The 19,849-nt window shown below is 31.4% G+C and overlaps 1 pseudogene; it reads left to right on the top strand.

Moving 5' to 3' along the window:
• Nucleotides 1–242: 242 nt before the first annotated feature.
• LOC124090903 (U1 spliceosomal RNA) lies at nucleotides 243–385 on the top strand (annotated as a pseudogene).
• Nucleotides 386–19,849: the final 19,464 nt, after the last annotated feature.

The raw sequence follows: 19,849 nt of genomic DNA, 5'->3' as shown, positions 1-19,849 counted from the left end.
GAACCATAAGAAAAATAGAATGGAGTGATTATTTAAGCCTTTAGTTGATTTTTATTTCTTAAATTTCTTTAGAATTTATTTGCCTTTATCTCTTTGGAATTAAGGGCAGGAAAATGCTTTTAATTTTTTACTGTCTTGCATTTCCTCAGTACACATTCTTGGCTATCAACTCCAGTTTTCTGTGGAAACTTAAAAATATTTTGAACCCAGATTAAATATTTCTATCAAAGCATATGGTATTCATACTTACCTGGCAGGGGAGAGACCATGTTCACGAAGATGGTTTTCCGAGGGTGAGGCTTATCTATGTGCTTGACCCCTGTGATTTCCCCAAATGTTGGAAACTTGACTGCATAATTTGTGGTACTGGGGGACTCTGCACTTAAAAAAAAAGCATATGGTATTAAATAAAATAATGCTTTTATGCAGGAAGAGAAAGGAGGGGAATAATGTTTTCTATTGATGTGTTTTGCCCTATCCCATACTTTACAAAGTATTCCCAATTCATCATAGATACTACATTAACTCCTGAATCTAGTTACTGATTTGAAACATGTATCTTCCCTATATGGGGTTGTATAGTATCCCACCAAGATCAAGTCCACTAAGAACCTCAGAATGTGACTTCATTCTTAAAAAGCCTTCTTTATGGGTACATTTTTTTTAAATGAGTCATTTGGATTAAAATGCCTCCTATATTCAGTGACTGGTTAAAAGAAGGGCATGTGAAAACACATAGGAAAGAAAGCCATGTGAAGTTTGAGGTGGAAATCAGAATGACTTATCCATAATGCAAGTGACATCAAACATTACCTGTGGCCACCAGAAGCTGAGAGAGTGGAGGGGAGTCATGAGGCAGTTTCTCCTTCAGAGCAGACTGCAGAAGAACCACATGCCATACCACCTTGAATTCAGAATCCTAGCCTCCAGAACCATGAGACAAGATGAAAAGACTGGTGTTTTCAACTGGAGTTTGTGGTAGACTTTATGGCAGCTCTAAGAAACTAATACAGATTTGGGCACTGAGGACTGAGGTTATATTACAATAAATAACCTAAATCCACAGAAATAGATTTGAATTTGGGAAGTGTGTGGAGGCACCTGTCAGGAAAAAAAAAATCAAAAGACCTAGATTGCATTGAGAAAAAGTTTGGTTGAAGTAGCGACATTAATTTTGTATGTGTGACAAAAGCGGGAGGAGTTCTATAGTATTAGGTAGGACAACCCACATTTTAACTAATCTGTTTTAGTTCAGTTCATAGTCTATTAATTTATAATGAGAGAAAAGTAAATTATTTTAACATATAACACATTTTTAAATTATGCTGAGCAATGGAAAAAGCACTCACCCTTTATCAGTATGCAATCTGTTTGTATTTAATTTTCTTCTCCAAGCCTGCAGGATGTTGTCCAATGGGTCACCCATCAGTATGGGCTTATAAATTCATCTAGAAGTACAAGCACATTCAAGTGTGCTATATAGTCAATTCCTTTTTTCAATGAGCATTCACTTTGATACCTCAATGCTTTTATGTTTAAGCAAGTCTAATGACAAGACTATTACTTAGGATATTGATCAAAACTTGCAAACAGAAGAGCAATGGAGAAGTTCACGTAAAGATGCAATTATAAAGTGCAAGAAGTTGGACAAATGCATTGCACTATCTTTGAAATACAACCTTCCCTTTACCCTACATTAGTCTGTGCCTGTGAAACTTAAGGATAGGCTGATTTATAGCAAAGCAATTCTTACCTTTAAAGAGCATAATTTATCATGATGGGGCAGGCAATAGTGGTGTGGCACTTCATTAAGTGTATATTTAAAGTGTATTGTGAGAGAACAGGGTGTGTGACTCATCTAAAACTTAAGCAGCATCCAACACTGGGATTCATATCTAGTAGATAAGTCAGGGGCAGTTGTGAGACAAAGAGCTGCAGAGAATTCAGGGAGAATTTATTTTAAGGTTCAAGGAGGACATGGCAGCAGACCCCCTCTATTAACAAAATTTTAGATCTTAGAGGGGAGGTGAATTAATTTGCTGTAGCTACCATAAAAATGTATTGCAGTCTCGGTGGCTTACACAAAAGAATCACATTTTCTCACAGTTGTGGAGACTAGAAATCTTTAACATATTGCTCTGTCTGTCCATGTTTGTGTTCAAATTTCCTCTTCCAGGGATACAAATCATATTGAATTAGGGTCCACCGTAGTCACCTAATTTTAAATTAATGATCTCTTTTATGACCTTGTTTCTAAATACAGTCCTGTCACAGATACTGGAATTTAGAACTTTAACATACAAATTTAGGGAAAATACAATACAGCCTATTACAAAAAGAATGATTCTAAGTATAACACTGTACGTATAAGAGAGGTTCATGGTTCAGGTATTCATAAATTCATTTCTATTTCCTCTGGAGAGTTTAAATAATGAAGACTAGAAAGCACTATAAAAACTCTGAGCTAAAACAAAACAGCAAAAGCCTGGACATATTTATCACTTCTGCATTGACTATGGTGTTGGTTGGAGAATCCACTTGATTCAGAACTTTCAAAATGCTGTAGGAATAAAAATTTCCACTGACACTAGCAAGAGCTTGTTCACAACTGTTTCTCCTTGTACCTCTTCCACAGTTGATCAATAGCTGCTAAATCATGAACTCAGCTCTGTTGTTTCTACATCTTAACCCATGACTAACACAACTTCAATTTTTTTATAACATTCTCAGAATTTGAACAATGAAAATTCACTGGGGAAAAAAATGGACTATGCCCAGACATCCTCAGCTTTTCTTATAACCTCTTTAACATTCTTGCTTTTCACAAATCAGTCAGAAGCTGTTCCCATTTTTCCAGGTCTTAATAAAGGTTTTGGTTAATGACTTTTTCAATTTTTATATATTTATATATTTTTTTCTTCCAAGAGTCACAATGCACTTTTTAAAAACCTGTTTTATCAGGAACAGAAGTGCCCAACAGAGCAACAGACAAAGAAAACTCTGAGAAAAGATGACATTGTCAGTGGTAGCAGTAGAGATCAATAACAAGTATGCCAGTATCTGGTGGAAACATTACAATTATGGAGGAAAGGATGTAAAGTAAAGTATTTTGTTGCAAGTTTGAAATAGAGTAATCCCAGTAAGAGACATCTGTATGAGAAACTGAAACTGGAGATGGCAAAGTAGGATCCATTTAATTCATGATTATACAAAGCTACCTTTGTAAATATATGATTTAGGATACTTTAATAGGCACAGAAGTTTTAGTGATAGCAAGTGAGGAACTATTGAAATAAAGAGGTCATTATTACTGATTTGACCAAAAATAACTACTGGGTGTGATATCCTCTGGAACCATGTTCCAGGTGCTTTGGGAGAATTCAAACCACATTCTGTAGGAACAGCCCTCTTGACAAGTGCAAATGTTCATGTCCATGAAATATGGCTTAGTTTTAAGTCCTAATGTAAGTAGATGTGCCAAAGCAATTAGATTTACATATTAATAGTAGTTTAGAAAAAATTTGCTCATGCATAATTATCTTTTTACTCCTTTTATCCTCAAAAACCCTATTAGGTAAAATTTATATTTTTCATCCCTAATGGCTAATGAAATTGAAGAGTCATTTTGGTATTTCTACTATAACATATTAGAATAGAATTAGTTTTAGCATATAATAAGTACTCAATAAATATTTGATAACCACAGAATTAATTATTCATGCATATATAATCCTTTGGAAATATGTGTTCAAGTGAAAGTCTAATTGTGATAAAATACATGTTTTAGAGCTTCATACATATGATAACTTTATTCATGTTAAGTCATACCAGCAATGACAATAAAGTTTGCCTCTTTTTTATGTTTACATGAAGCCAAGACAGTTCCATGTTCCCAGACTGCTTATGGAAGCCTGATAGTCAATTAAATATATAAATTAATATAGTACACATTTAATTATAAATAAATGGTATTATATTTTTTCCTGTCATTAGAATTATAAAGGGAAAGAGAAAAAAAAATCATCCCCAACTTAAGATGAAAATACATGCATTCATTTAGCAAATGTGTATTAAGCATCTACTGTGTACCAAGTAATATTCTTGGTGCTGATGAATCAGCAATAGGACAAACATTCTGCATTTAGAGAACCTAGATTCTGTATTTAAGTACTTTATCTTAAAGTTTACGTTACAAGAATTTATCTTTGGAAATGATTTTGTAGTGGAAGATACTATGTGGGTCATGTGTTGTCTTATTGGAAATGACAGAATTCCAACTCAAATGGGCTTAAAAATGTATTGGGCAAAAGTCATCTAATAAAGGAACTGATATTGAACATAGACATTGCTGTCTTTATCAATATCTGTTCTCTTTTCCTCTGCATTGACCTTATTTATTGGCAAGATGTTCATATCGAAGCTTCCAAACCTCTCTGATTTTGCATTCTAGCAGCTAAATTACCCCATGGTAAAAAACATTTCTTGTCTATAGCTTCCAAAATTGTTTCTGGTATGACTGTTCCAGATTATAACTGATTAATTTGTCCACTTATGACCAAAGACTAAATCAGCCTACAGCTATATCTTTTCATTTGGTGGAAAAACCTGTTTCCACTTTAATGATGTAAAGTCCTACTAGATTAGAGATTATTTCTCCAAAGAAAAAATCACATATGTATTCAAAATAAATGGAATTGGATGTTGGACAGGCAAAACAGAAGAACTATATTCTAGCTTTCAGTGTATATTGAAATTAAGTCAACTTTTCAATCAAAGTTTATTGGCTTTGAAAATAAAGTCTTGCCTTCTCATGTACAATATTCCAAAGTACTTCGTGAGTTTATTAGAGTCTATGTAAGATTGTGAGCTTAATTGGGTGTGTAAAAGTAATAATGTGCTGAACAAATGGCAGAGTACATGATCCACCATCTTTGTGAAATACTCTTGAAAGTTCTGGATGTCTGGATTTCATTTGTGTATTTAAAATTCATTCATTCAGGAGGAACATATTATATACATTATTTGGAAAATATTCTATAAATATTACCAAATTTTACCAGTATAAACTCCTTGACTTGAGAATGAGATCTCTCCCAAAATCTCTGACATACTTCTTTCATGGAGGGAACTTATTCCTTCTTTATTTTTCTCAGAAGAATCACATCTCTTATCTATTCTACAAATATAATTTCTTCTTATCTGGAAAGAAGCAATTATGGATTATTAAAGTCAAATTTAGAAATATTGACAACCTTAAATCCAGTTCTTCCTCGATCAATATAGAGTGCTTAATATTTAAATTTATGTATAAGTAAGGATAAATTTTGTGTTCCATCATTTTAGTATGGCAAATCAAAGAAAAGGTAATTCCATTTTTATATTTAAATATTCAGGCACAAATTCACTTTATAATTTTTGGAAAATTTAATTGATTTTTCACTACAAATTAAGATTTTAGAAAATATGATGAGACTTAATATTTTAACATTAATATTCTCTTTTACAAACAGTTACATAATGAAAATTAATCAAAAGAGAATACCTACATGAACAATCAATCTATCATACTGTAACTACACCCTGACAAGCCAAAGTTTAATAGAGTTAAAGTCTTAAATACTTAGAATTAGAAATGCTTTAGAAATTGTCAGAACCATTAACAACAACAAAAAACCTGGAATACTTATCTAATTATGTATTACAGATGATCTTTTTTCAAGTATATAACCAAATATGTACTGTTTAAATTTGTTTTCAAATATGCAATAATTATACAAGGATTATTTTACTTATTTAGGTTTTTTCCTATAAACTAACTATTCAATTTTTTTTTACTTTATAAATAGTGTATATTTCATATTGTTTTAGTCAGTTTTTATTTTATTAGTGTGATCAATATATCTGAGAAGGCCAACTTAGAGGAGGAAGTTTATTTCGGCTCACAGTTTCAGAGCTTTACTTCATGGTCTCTATTGCTCTGGCATGGAGCGGGAATAGAACATGCTCATAAAAGTGTGTGGCAGAGGAAAGCAGCTCAGGACTTGGCAATCTGGAAGCAGAGGGAGAGCTCTGTTCACCAGGGATAAAAATATAAAATCCCCAAATCATGCCCACAATGACCTACTTTTTCAGCCACATACTACCTGCCTATAGTTACTACCCAGTCAACCTATATCAGTGTATAATCCACTGATCAGGTTAAAGTTTTCATAATATAATCATGTCACCCCTGAACATTCTTTCACTGTCTCATACATGAACTTTTGGGGGAATATTTCTTATCTAAATCACAGCATTCCTCCTTTGGCTCCCCAAAGCTCATGCCCATCTCACAAAGCAAAACACATTTAGTCCATTTCCCTGAGTCCCTTAACAGTTTTAGAACTGATCAAAAATCCAAATCCAAAATCTCACATCAACATACTCAAGGAAAACTCTTATGTTTTACTCTATAAGATCAAAGCATGACAAACCTGTAGGCCGTGGCTCCTATCTCATTGTCTTGAGGATCCTGAGCCTCATTTGTAGCAGATAGCAAGTCAAGCATTATGTTAAATTAATGAAACATGAAGCTTATGTTTGTTGCAAAAGCATCTGGACATTGAGAGGAATTGTGCACTAGGCCCATCTCTGTGTGTTTGTATCCAACTGCAATGAGACTATGTATGTCAAATTGGTAGTGTCCCTTTGTGCTGAGCACCGAATCAACCTAATTAAGGTGGATGACAACAAAAAACTAGGAGAATGGGTAGGCCTTTGTAAAATTGACTGAGAAGGCAAACCTACTAAAGTGGTTGGTTGCAATTGTGTAGTCGTTAAGGACTTTGGCAAAGAATCTCAGTCTAAGGATGTCATCAAAGAATAATTCAAATGCAAGAAATGAGCAAATAAATTTTTCACTCACACACACATGCACAAAAGATCAAAGCAATTATACACATCCAATATATAGGGGCTTATTTAGAAAAAAATAAAAGGGGTAGTACTAGCAAATTAAGACCAAAATCCGGTTAGGCAAACAAATCGTATTACTTCATATCCAACATCTGCAGCACATGGCGTTATGACATGGGCTCATGTAGCTCCACTCCTAGGGAGCTGGTTGTAATCAACATGGCTTCTCTCTTGGCTTTTTTTGTGCCTGATTCCTACAGCTTTCCTCAGCAGACATTCACATTACTGGCATCTATTAGTGTTAGGCACTCCACCACAGCTTTGGCTTTCAACTCACATCATCACACATTGCCCTCTCAGGAGATGCCTGAAGAAATTCCAATCCTACTACACTTTGCCTGTCTTCCCAGGCCTGTCTTCGAAATCTTGGTGAAAGCCTTCATGACCCTTTAACTCCAACACCCTGCATCCCTGCAGAACCAGTACAATATGGCAAATACCAAAGTCTGTTGCCATCTCACTAAATAGGCAAGCTTCCTGGGACATTGGAAGCAGAGGACTCTGAGTGTCTGGGTAGATAAAAATCGTGAAAATAACTTGCCTCCGTGAAACTGGAGTGTTCACATGGTCCCTTCTCAAGGAAATTTTTACTTTTATACTCTTGAACCTGTGGTAGGTGTGGTCTTGCGAATTCTTGATATACCCTCCAGCCATCTTCCCTATGGTCTCTCTTTAAAGTACTTAGCACCTCTTTAGGATGTAAAAATCTCTTTAATGACCACACCTTCCTTAACCCCAGTTTTACTTGCACTTTTCTGACCAAATTGCAATTTTTCAAATATATCAGCTACTGATTATCAAAGTTAACCTGGCTAAAAACTGCCAGCAACATTCATACCACCATCTGAATTCTGTGTTTCCTTGAAATTTTCTCTGTCTGATGAATTGGTCTATCACTTTTAAATTCAGCCTCATAAAAAGTCTCAGGACAGGGAATTTCCTCATAGAAAATATATATTCTTAGAGAGTATTTACTTAATCATAGGTCTTAAATTATTTATACATTTTTGCAAACTTAATATTGAATACAAAGTAAAAATAATTAATTAGCTAAACAAGGATACAAAATATAAAGTTAAACAAGAAAAGAAAAAAAAAGAAAGAAAAAAGAGACTCCACATATAACGAAATTATCAGAGGAAGACACTGAAAAGCAAGACTGATAATTATTATGTAGAACAAGTATAGAAAATGAAATAAAATTATAGAACTGAAAAACTAATGAAATAAATTAAGAACTAACTAGTTTTGATACTTTAGATGTTAACTCATTCAGCTAAATCCTGTAAGAAAATATAAAATTCATTTAAGATTAAAGAATTCCAAGCAAAAAATAAAAATAAACAATAAATAAAAGTTTTCTTATTCTGATAAGATGTATTTGCAACAATCTTAATGTAAAATATTTAGTGCTTTATTTTAGATGGGGAACAAGAAAAGAATATTTGCTATCATCCTTCCTCTTTTCATTATCCTAAGGTCCTGGATATGCTGTAAAACAAAGAAATGAAAATAAATAATGGTTTAAGGCATTGGAAGGGACATAACTATTTAAGGTGACTAATTTGTTATGTTGGTGGGAAAGAGCACAAATCAACTATCAGAAAAAAAATTAACATTTAAGTTTGTTAAATTCCAAATCAATATAAAATTTTTATATATCCATTATTATTGACTGAATTATATTCACCCTTAAATTTGTATATTGAATCCTTAACCCCTAATATTATTATATTTGGAGATCACTTCTTTACTAGGGTAACTATGTGTGAAAAATCCTAAGGGTGGATCTCTAATCCAATATGACTGGAGCTCTTGAAAGAAAAGAAAGAGATACCAAAGAGTCAGTAGCCAAAGGAGAGGCCATAAGAGGACACAGGAAGAGAGTGTCAGTTTGCTCCCCTAGGAGAGAACTCAGGAGAAACCAAACTGTGCTGCTCCTTTCAAAACTGTGAGAGGACTGGGGTTGTGGCTCAGCAGTAGAGCTCTTGCCTAGGCCTGTGAGGCCCTGGGTTCGATCCTCATGCACCACATAAAATTAAATAAATAAAGGTATTAGAAAAAAAAAAAACTCTGAGAAATAGTTTTATGGTTTAAACCATTCTGTTGGTGATTTTATTTTTTATGGTAGCCAAACTAATACATCAGCTGAAAAATTAGATCACAGTATATAAAACTATATTACTTACATTAGCATCAAAACTCTCGTAAATAAATAAACACTGTAAATAAATCTTGTGAAAGATGTCTATTTTAGACAATTTTATAGCTTTTCTGGAAGAAACCATGGTGTATGGGAGTTAATTGTACAGAAAAAAAAAACAATCTTTTCTATACATTTTGTCTTTTGCTACTTTTCAAGTGGTTAGTGATGGGAATGTAGTATTTTTTCCAGAAAAATGGCTACATTAGTTTGCTTCTTTTAAAATAAATTTTAGTAAAATTTGACTTGTAGAAAATTTTTGATAACTAGAAATTTATAAGTCTTTCTGCTATTATTACTTAGCAAAACAATGAGGAAAGAAGTAATCACCAAAGTGATTTTCTTGCTTTAACAAAGATTATATTCAAAGTTACTATAATAAGCATCTTCATATTGTCAATTTTATTTAAAATATTGTCATTTCTTTTTCATTTATAAAAGAGTCAATGCTCCTTAACTTATATCTCTATACTTTTCTCATATGGGGATTAATCAATGAATGAGAGATTTTATTCCTTTGAAAAAATTTCCTTAAAATTTTTCATCTGCACAAGAAAAATGATACTGTTGTGATTAATATACTACAGAAAAAGCTTTTCAGGTTTATATTCTTTCTTTTTGGAAAAAACAATGTGAGTACATTTTTACAGGTATCATTGTAAATTATACCTTTTGTATTTCTATGGAGATCTGTAATAGCATGTATGTTATATTGTGTTGTGAAAGTTGAACCAGTAATGTAAAATAGGAAAGAAGATAGTTAATAACTTCCTTAGGTTAACCTAACCTGAGATAATTGTTTAATGTTAAAATATTTCTAAAATAAATAAATATTGCTGATTTGTTTTTATATTAGTTCAGTGATAATTCTATTTGTTACTGGTGTTGATCTAGTCAACAATTGTTGATTTGGTTAGCATTTGTTATCATATTTTTGCTCCAGACAGGAGCAAATGAAACAATATTCTTTCTTGCGCATTTATGGATTTGTTGGGACAGTAGACAATTCCAACTATAATTACTGTTTAATATTGTGAGTGTATAAAGGATATACATACTAACAATGTTGAAAGATTGTGAATGGGAGGTTTAATTATTTATATTATTCTGAAACAACAGGAAATAATTCTAAATTGTTTCATTGGTACCAGCAAATTGACATTTTTCATTAAACTTGAAAGATTAATAAACATTATATATTTAAATATTTTTACTCTCTGATATCTTTCTGTTCTCATCTTGGGATACAGATACACATTTTTTTTTTATAACTTAGTATTATCCCACAAGTCAGACACATTGTTTATTGTGTTTTCTTCTTTCTCTTTAGCTTAGGTTTTCTTAATTTGAAAAAATAAAAAAAAAAACATGTAACTCAATTTTTAAAAAAATAAACAAAACACTAATGAAAAATCTCTCCAGAGGAGATGTACCAATTGCAAATAAGTTTATGAAAAATTGCTCAATGTCTTTTCCCAATGGATAATTACAAACTTTAAAAAAACGTAGAAACACCGATACATTTCTGTTAGAAGGACTAAAATTCCCAAACCCGACAACTACAAATATTGGAAAGCATAGGGAACAAAAAGGACTTTCATTCATTGCTGGCTGGAATATAAAATGATACAACTACTATGTATGAGATTTGGCAGTTTCTAAAAAAACTAAATGTAGTATTACCCCACAATCCAGCAATTGAGCTGCATGGTATTTACTCAAATGAGTTTAAAACTCATATCCACACAAAAAAGCAACATACAGTTGTTTATAGGAAGTAAATTCATAATCGGTCCAAACTGTAAGCCCCAAAGATGCTCTTAAAATGCAAATAGAATATTATAAAAGGATAAGAAGAAATAAACTATCAAGACACAGAAAGTTGGGCTGGGGATGTGGCTCAAGCGGTAGCGCGCTTGCCTGGCCTGCCTGTGGCGCTGGGTTCATACTTAGCACCACATGCAAATAAAGATATTGTGTCCACCAAAAACTAAAAAATAAATATTAAAAAATTCTCTCTCTCTCTCTTAAAAAAAAAAGACACAGAAAGTCATGAGAACACCTTAAATAAGCATTGCTAACTTAAAGATACAAGTCTGAAATCCAGTCTGAAAGGATTATTCTAACTTTATGGAATTCTGAAAAGCTCAAAACTATCAAACATTAGATCAGTTATCCCAGAGGGTGTGAGCTTTGGTCAGCACACTTAGAATTATATACACAAAGAGTGAACCCTGATCCAAACTATGCAAAATGCTTAATAACATGTTGATACTGTTGTTTTTTTTTTTAATTTTAAGAAATGTTTTAAACTAAGACAATGTGTTAGTAATAAGGGAAACTAAGCAGAGATTAGAAGGAGATTAAGTAAACTCTACACAATTTGTTCAATTTATTTTTGTATATTAAAACTTTTAATAACTAAAATCTACTAATTAAGAAAAAAATGAAGGTAGAGAAAAACTTCAGTTCTGGTAATGGTGAAATAGTTTATACATAAGTAAATCTTCCAGAGACCATAATGATAAATTATGGACAAAATATATTTAAAAAGAAAATTTAAAGGTACTCTAGAAAAAAAAATCAGAAAAGCTAAAAATAGACGGATCTGACCTCTTAAAGAAGACAGACGTGCTAACTGGGCCCTTGTTAATATGACATTTTCTGTGAAATGACTCCTTTGTCCATATAGCTAGTGGTGGCTAACATATGTGTAGAAATGATTCATCTTACTATGTCATCAGAGGACTGAGTTCAAGTTTTTCAAACCAGATAGAAATTAAGAGTTTGGGAAATGAACAGTCCTGTACTGAAAATAAATGAACCACAGAGAAGCAAGTTCAGAATTTTAAGGAAAATCTTCCCTTAAATCAACATTTGACATTTTCACTGATCTTCTGCTGGGGAGACTTTGCAAAGCCTAATGGAGAACAACAGCTGGCAGGTTAAAACAAAACAAAACAAAGCAAAACTCTAAGACTAGATTCTACTTCTACTCACCACATGGTTGAAAGAGTTTCAGGATTAAATCTTAAGCTACTGGGGAACTGTAAACATGAGAGATTGTCCAATAAACTTCAAGAATGACAATGGAAAGACTATATTCCAGATATAAGAAATTTGCATTGAGAAAAAAAAAACTAAACAAACCCCTTTTTTAAGATATAAACATTAAGCTTATACAAGTTCAGAGTCATTAGCTAATAACTTCCCTTCTATCCATAAAAACATAGTATTTTAAGGGAAAAAGACAGAATAAGGATCTTATGATATATATTACAAAGTGTCTAGCATGCAACAATCACTAGACATGTGCAGAATAAGGAAAATATTAGCTAAAGTCAGTAGATAAACAGTCAACCAGAGCCAAAACGTTGGGACTATAAGTAGGGTTTTACAACATGTTCAAAAACTTAATGAAACAAAATAATCATGTAATTGAATATATTGGGTACATCATCGTGTAAAGTCAACTTCAAAAAGAATCATGTGAAAACTGTAGAACTGAAAAGAATAACTTCTGAAAGGAAAATATGTTATATTACATTACAGAAGAGATGACCAGTGATGCTGAATATAGATTTAAAATATGTTGAATATAAAGAAAAAAAATTCAGAGATTTGAGGCAATATAAATGTGAGCATTATGTGTAACTAAAGTATGACTTTCTATGGAAAGACAGAACAAAAAAAATGGAACAGAAAAAAATTGCTTGAATAAATGATGATTACAATTTCCCAGAGTATGGTGAAGACATTATTTTTCAGACGTTGATGATCATAAAAAGTACAAAGAAAAGCTACATGCAGGCCCATTATAATCAAACTGTTAATTCAAATCTATAGAAAACTCTTTGAAAACAAGAAAATTACCTTATATATTGAATAACAATCAGGAAAAAATAAGAAACAAATTAATGAAAGCCACAAGATTATAAACAAATTATGAATAGGAAACAATAGAAAAGGAAGCAACAGATTTTTACACCCAGAAAAAAAAACTGTAAAAAATAAAAATTTAATACCAAAATTAATTTTTCATATATATTAAAGCTCAGAGACAAAGGCAAATAACAAAAGATAGAACTTAGATCTAAGGGAAAGAGCACTTACACCTAAAATGGTAGATATATGGCTTAGTATTACTTTTATTTTTGTTTTTTTAAAATTGAATTATATCATAACTGACTCATTTAAGAATATTTATAAGATTGTATATGATATTTACTTCAAAAATAAAGCAAACCATTATCAGTGATAGAATATTTTGAATTGAATTATAATGAATTTCAATGTATCAAAATATGTCAGATTTTATTATAACCTATTTTTAGAGCAATAGTTTAAAATTAAATTTAAATGCCTCTTAAGAAAAAAGTTTCTTGAAAAATTTTAGCAAAATCATAAAAGAATGAATTAAACCCAAGATAAGTAGAAAAAAATAAAATTATTAAGATAAAGAAAACAGAAAGAATAAAAAAATAATTTGTAAAGAACATTAACAAAGTCATACTTGTTTTACTGAGAATATTACTAAAACTTATTTTTGAAAAACACAATCTTGAAAGTATAATTAGGCATTTTATGAGCAACTTCATGTGCAGAAAAAATATCTACTCAAGAATCATTTGACAAAACATTAAGTACTAGTGTACTCATATACATAAAGTCAATTCTGGGAAAAGGTGATAAGTAGTTTTCTCCAATGCATAAAAATATGCTACTAAGTGAGCTTTACTTCAGGAATGTGAGGGAAGTTTAAAACAAATAAAAACAACTTGTTAATAAATTAAAAAGGAGAAAATATGACAAAATTCTGCATAGAATATTTTATAAAATTCACCATTCAGTTTATGGCACACTTAGCAATCTAGAAAGAATTAGATATTATAAGACAATGAAAAATGCCTACAAAGAATTGCAACAAATCTACCACTTCATTGTAAATTCATTAGTTGGCCTTCCTAATCAGGCTGCCCCCTCACCTATATTTAATTTTTGCTGAGGAGATGAATTTATCAAACTTAATAAGAAAAAATAAAGCACATAAAAGTGAAATAAATAAAAACAAAATAAAACTGTGATTATCTGCACAATACAAATAAGCTTATTTATGTAGAAAATTCAAATATATACACAGACATACTATCAGAATTAACAAGAAAATTTTAGAAAATGCTCAGTGCAAAGGCAATATGTAAAAGTAATTATACTTTTATATGCCAGTAATAAACAGTAAAATTTTAAAGAACACTATTTACGTAGCATTAAAACATTAAATATCAGGTCATAAGCTTTATAAAACTTATCTGAAACTTCTGTTAGATACTGTAAAACAATGAGAAGCATCAAAGGATTAAATAAAACCAACATAGATGATAATGTGCATTAATTATAAAATATAATTTTATTTATATATTAAGTTCCATCTCAATCAGATTCTCAGCAGGTATAACTTTTTCTGAAAATTGTCAAGATTTTTCTAAAATTAATAAGGATATGCAAATGACCTTCACTCCATATGACAATAAATTTTAAAGAAGAAAACTAAGAATTATTGAGTAATCTAATAGATACTAAGATGTACTTATAAAAGTATATACAGAAAATAAAATAGTACTTATAATATTGGGGCAAAGACATGCAAATAAACCAATAATACAGAATATAGACTCCAGAAATAAACCCTCATATATTTTCCTGGCTAATGACAATGCAATGGGATGGAATTTTCATTTGCATCAATAGGCACTAGGTAAATTGTTTATTCACATGGAAATAAAATAATTTCAAGAACTTCCTGACACCACAGAGAATCCAATTCTACATGGATTATAGATTTAATATAGAGGCAATATTTATAGAAGACAATTTATGATATATTTATCATAATACTTTAAACAAGATTCATTTAAATGGGACACAGAGTACTATTGAGGGAAAAATACCAAATTAGGTGAAACTTATAAAAAAGAATATATATATATATTCATCAAAAGATTATAATCGGACATCCAATGGTCAGTAATGAACTAAGGAAATTTGCAACTTTATTCATTATCTAAGAACATAAAATTAAATGAAAACAAAGTATCAGACTTTTCCCAAGGAAGGTAAAAAGAGAAAAGACAGATAAAAAAGTTGAGCAAGATAATGAATCTAAGGGAAACTTTTCATATACTGCCACTGGAATTTAAATTGGTATAGTTATACCGGAAAAATTTTGGTAGTTTCTACCAGTACTAAATATAAATTTCTTACTCAATTAGGACTGCTATAAGAAAATACTATGTATGAAGTATCTTTCAAGTAACAGAAATTTGTTTCTCACCATTCTGGAGGCTAGGAAGTCAAGATAAAGGGACAGCAGATTCAGTGCCTAGTGAGAATCTGCATTCTTCTAGTTCACAGGTGGTGCTTTCTACATGTATTCACACATAGTGGAAGTAACAAGGCAACTCTTGCCAATGGAGTGGACACTAATCCCCTTCATGAGAGCTCTGCCTCATTACCTAATAACTTTCCATCAGCCCTACCTCCTACCATCTCATGAAGGATTAAATTTCAACATACAAATTTTGATGGAATACAGACATTCAGGCAATGGCAATGGTAATACAATTGCCCTATAATTCAAATCCTTCCACAATCATGCACGAAGAAAAATGAATAAATGAATGAATAAATAAATTGCAAAGAAAAGAGACACATACAAGGGTTTTACAGCAGTGGTCACTTATCAGTCTTCTCCATTTAGAAACATTCAAATTTCCATTGAATATTAGCACTTATAAATTGAAGTATATTCAGAGCTGGAATATATACCAACTAAAAAAAATGAGCTACATATACACTATAAAATGCATGAATTCACAAATATAATGCTGGACTAAAACCACATATATGACTGCATTTTTAAAATGAGTAAAAAACATGAAGAATCAGTATGGATGTTAGGTGAGTTTGGAGGGTTATGAATTGGAGTGGCATGGTAAGCACTTTTGGATAGTTAATAAGACTGTTTCTCGATTGAGATGATGTAATGAATATTTTATTTTGTGAAAAGTTTTTAAATACTTTACACTTAGTATTTGTAGAATTTTCTTGATATATGCTATGCATTAAAATATCATGTAGGAAAGATTATTCATAATGCAGATTTTGTATTTTTTTAATTTTTGAAAGTAGTAAAGTCTATTTAAATGTACATATGCCCATATTTTTCAGCTGACACCAGTAACCAGTACTTTTTTATTTAAAAATAACACATTTTCCATTACATAAAACTCATGTTCTCTGAAATAACTTACAAAATATATCATATTATTGGGTCATTTATTCTAAAATATGGTTTACAATTCTCATTGTTTAAATTAGATTTGAAATCTGCCATGTAAGTTTGCTATTCAACTCGTTACTTATTATCTGAGATATTGCCACAAAAGTTATTAAAAGTTTGGGTCTCAAAGGCTCCTTTAAAAAGTAGTCATAATAATAAGTACCTCAAAAAGTTTTTGAATAAAGAGACATTGTGTCGGTATAGTTATTATTACTATAAATGATGAATCAATCCTAAAAGTAGTATCTTGGAATAATTTTTCTCATGAATAAAAGAACTCTGGGGCTGATTATGTTGCTCAGTGGTAGCACTACCAAAAAAGAAAAAAGGAAGAAAAGGAAAAAAAAATGCTAAGGAAAATAGGTTACTGTCACTTTCAAAACAATCTTCATAAATAGTGTTAAATTTATGTTCCAAAGACATATTCATGAAGATCAGAAGACACTGAAGAATCATTCATACATTGGCTATTGGTTTCAAAACATAACGAAACACCCTCCTCCAGCACTTATATGGGCTTCCAGTCTTATCACCCTCCACTACCCTATTGGCTTAAATCCTTATATATAGGGATTAAGACTTAATTTCAACACTGTTAACATTCTGATTACTGGCAAGAGAATTTGGAATCTTCTGCTTGATTTTTTAAAATAATTTTTCTCTAGCTGGCTCTTTAGTTATTGATAGAACTTAAAAAAACAAAACCCAAGGTGAAAGAAATATAAAATATATTTATAAAATTCAGGTCCTACACTGAGAAAACCCACTTTAGTTCCTATAGTAATAGTATGTAACAAATTTCCTGGAAACTCTTCAATTTAAACAAACAGGTGCTTATTATCTTATAATTTCTGAAAGTTAGATATATGGATATGGTTTAGCCAAGAACTATTAATTCAAGTATATTGCAAGCTTGCTCTCAAGCCATCTGCTGTGACTTATTTTCATCCAAAAGATCATTGCAGGGAGGAAGATTTGCCTCTAAGTATCCTTATGTGTGTGTTTTTATTTTTATTTATTTATTTATTTTTTTGATAGGACTTGACTTCTTCCTAAGTAAGCCTATCTACAAGAATACCAATATGAAGTAGCAACTCATTTTCCTGAGGAAGCAATCCAAGAGAAAGTGCAAGAGTATGCCCAAGACATAAAGCACAGTCCTTTTATATCCTAATCCTAGAAGTAACATTTCATTGCCTCTACTTTGTTTTATTCAGTGAATCAGTAACTCCAGTTTACACTCAAGCTGAAGGGCTTAAACCAGGGCATGGATGGATAGTGAGAGGCAGGCCTCTGGCAGGGTGGGGATAGCTTACAAGCTGCTTAGCCTCCTGATTTTCCATATCTCCTTAGGTGAAACTTGGAAAGATGTCCTATTAAGTCATACTGAGAAATTGCAAATGTTCAAATAGAATGAAAGAAGAATACAAAATTGTAAGCTCCTTTATATATTACAAAGAAGTTCACTCAAAGGCTTAAAAGGTAAGTAAAAAATTATTTTTTGTTTGCTTATTTTTTTTTGTTTGTGTTTTTCAACAATCCTTAAGGAATAAAAGAAAAATAGGTTTTGGAAAGTAGGATATGAAGAAATATTCTATTTTTTAAGGCTATACAGAGAGTATAGAAGTTTCCTGGAAAGGATATACTGAAATTGACATTAATCCTCCACAAATGTTATAAAAGCTCAGGAATGATAGCATCAGCATCACACCACAGGATCACTGAAGAGCAAGCAAAGCAAACCCAAAGATCGGCTTTCAGACCAGTAGGTCACACAACATTTTGAATCAGAAAAAACAAACAAACAAACAAACAAAAAAACTAATAATGTTTGACTGAGTCTCTCTTTTCTTCTTCTTTTCTGATAAGATGATGGGATACACTGCTAATAACCATATTGTTTTGGTTCTCCATGCTTGGTTAGAAAAAAAAAATAAGACAAGTATAAGGAAAATTACATTATTGAACCATAACTCAGAAACTAAAAAGCACCTCTAGAGGAAAGAGTAAAAATAGTTTAAAATCATGTGCAGTATGTCCAAAAGGAAACTTTCTCCCCTGAAACTGCTGCAGAAAACTAGTAAAATATCCAATCAAAAGAGAAAAAACCCAGATGTAAGGGCTGAGAAAGTGACTGATCATGGTATTCATGTAAACCAACAGTACTCAAACATTTTAGTTTCTGGGTTTCTTTATACTCTTAGAAATTATTAAGAATACCTAAGAGCTTTTGTTTATAAGGAGTACATCTATTGTATTTTATGCCATCAGAACTTTAGAAATATTATAATTGAGTTTAGAATAACAATAATAAATCTAATAACAATAATAAAAATAATGATGAAATATATGTCCAAGGGTTAAGCATCTAAAAGGCCAGAATGAATCAGCCTTCCCTGAAAAAGAGGGTGTAAATGAAAGAGAGGAACAGTGGGATCATTAATACCAGTATGCAGCAAGAAAGCTTCCTGGGAATAACCAAAATTTTCTGGATATGCAATGGAACCCCACTGCTTGACTTCCAGAAGCATCCTCCAGCTCTGCACTGTAAATCTCATGAACAAATGCACCACCTGGAAGCCCCCACAACTGAACCATAGAACCAAGTACAAGTTGATCCATGTCACAATTAAATGATGAGCATTTATTTTCCAGTGATTTTTCTTTTGAATTACATAGAAATTTGTGAACATGTGACTGTTCTAACTTTAAAACTGCCAGAGCTTGATCCCTCCTATCCTACTGATATAATTTGCATTCTAAAGTGAAATGTAAATAGCATCACTTTAAGAGTAAAAACTAAATATTAGATACACTTAAAAAATAAATTTGTTACTTTTTTTTTGTTTTGTTTTGGTATGGTGCTGGAGGTTAAACCCAGGTCCTTCTAAATGGTAGGCAAGTGCTCTGCTATTAAGCATCACTCCTACCCCTAAAAAAGATTTCCAAACTGCAAAGTAATTCTGTGTTTTCAAAAAAACAAAATTAAGATTGGCATTGGTTTTATTGTTTCACAAATCTATTCAACATCTGCTCTGTACTCAATGTATGTCAGAGTTTTACTTTGGTTTAAATATGAAGAAAATCCAGTCTGGGGAAAATTGTATATAAATGTCTTAATTCTGTAGTGCTTTTAATCTTATCTTCATTATATCATTCGTCTATATAGACAGCTTTAGAACAAGTTAGTTTTTTTTTAATGTACAGGAATTTTTTTTCAACTTATATTGAATAATTAATTTATAGATATAATTTCTAGACCTAGAATTATAATTGCCTTGGTTTTGATCTGTATTCTGATTTAAAGGGCTTTGGTGATGATATGAAAACTGTTCCATATCTCACAGTTTCTA

The sequence above is a fragment of the Marmota monax genome, unplaced genomic scaffold (genome assembly GCF_021218885.2).
Source record: "Marmota monax isolate L192 unplaced genomic scaffold, Marmota_monax_Labrador192_F-V1.1 WCK01_AAM20220418_F8-fsc00407, whole genome shotgun sequence".
NCBI classification, from domain to species: domain Eukaryota; kingdom Metazoa; phylum Chordata; class Mammalia; order Rodentia; family Sciuridae; genus Marmota; species Marmota monax.
Note: the sequence above shows the minus strand (reverse complement) of the source record. Positions and strands in the feature narration are given on the sequence as shown.